This window comes from Callionymus lyra, chromosome 9 (genome assembly GCF_982586985.1).
Source record: "Callionymus lyra chromosome 9, fCalLyr1.hap1.1, whole genome shotgun sequence".
NCBI lineage: Eukaryota > Metazoa > Chordata > Actinopteri > Syngnathiformes > Callionymidae > Callionymus > Callionymus lyra.
Genome location: NC_141826.1, coordinates 26,663,396 through 26,664,613, shown reverse-complemented (window position 1 = coordinate 26,664,613; position 1,218 = coordinate 26,663,396).

Below are 1,218 nucleotides of genomic sequence, written 5' to 3'. Positions count from 1 at the left end.
ACAACTGTACACAGATGTACACAGATGTACACAACTGTACACAGCTGTACACAGCTGTACACAACTGTACACAACTGTACACAACTGTACACAGATGTACACAGATGTACACAACTGTACACAACTGTACACGACTGTACACAACTGTACACATCTGTACACAACTGTACACAACTGTACAAAGATGTACACATATGTACACAACTGTACACAGATGTACACATATGTACACAACTGTACACAGATGTACACAACTGTTCACAACTGTTCACAACTGTTCACAACTGTACACAACTGTACACAGATGTACACAGATGTACACAACTGTACACAGATGTACACATATGTACACAACTGTACACAGATGTAAACAACTGTTCACAACTGTTCACAACTGTTCACAACTGTACACAACTGTACACAGATGTACACAGATGTACACAACTGTACACAGCTGTACACAGATGTACTCGTTAAACACGTGGATGTCTCTCATGTGTTTGTCACACAATCTTGTTTCCACGGCGATGTTTCTGCTTCGATAGAAGATCCTCGTGTTTCTCACTTTATTGATGTTCGATGTTCGCAGGTGTTTGTGTTTGAGGAACAAAGATCTTAACATTTATTCTTTCAACGTTTGATTTCTTTAACTGTGACTGAGAACTTTACCTGTCAATCAATCAATCAATCAATCAATCAAGTGGATCCAACACAAAAAAGTCTGGTTTATTTTATGGCTTTATTTAATTTTTACTAGACAATAATCTGCGATGTTACTAATTTTATTTTAAATATATATATATATATATATATATTTAGATGTATATATATTTAGATATATTTGGATTTTCTTTTCTTTACAATCGTTACGTACAATTAATTTAAAGTGTGTGTGTGTGTATTTGTACCTGTGTGTATTTTACATTGTATTAGTGTGTGTGTATTTGAGTGTGGGTGTGTGTGTACATGTGTGTATTTGTATATGTATGTATGTATTGTGTGTTTTTTAAGTGTTTTTGAGTTTGTTAGTGTGTGTGTCTGAATGTAAGTGTGTGTATGTGTGTGTGTTTAAAATGTATTTTTATTTATTTACTTTACTGTAAGTTTCCCGTATAAAATATATGTTGAGTAGTTCAGTGATTTTAGTTTTTAAATTGAATATATTGTTGTATATTTAATGCATTATTGTCATTTTAATTGTCAGTTTTGATTTGCCGT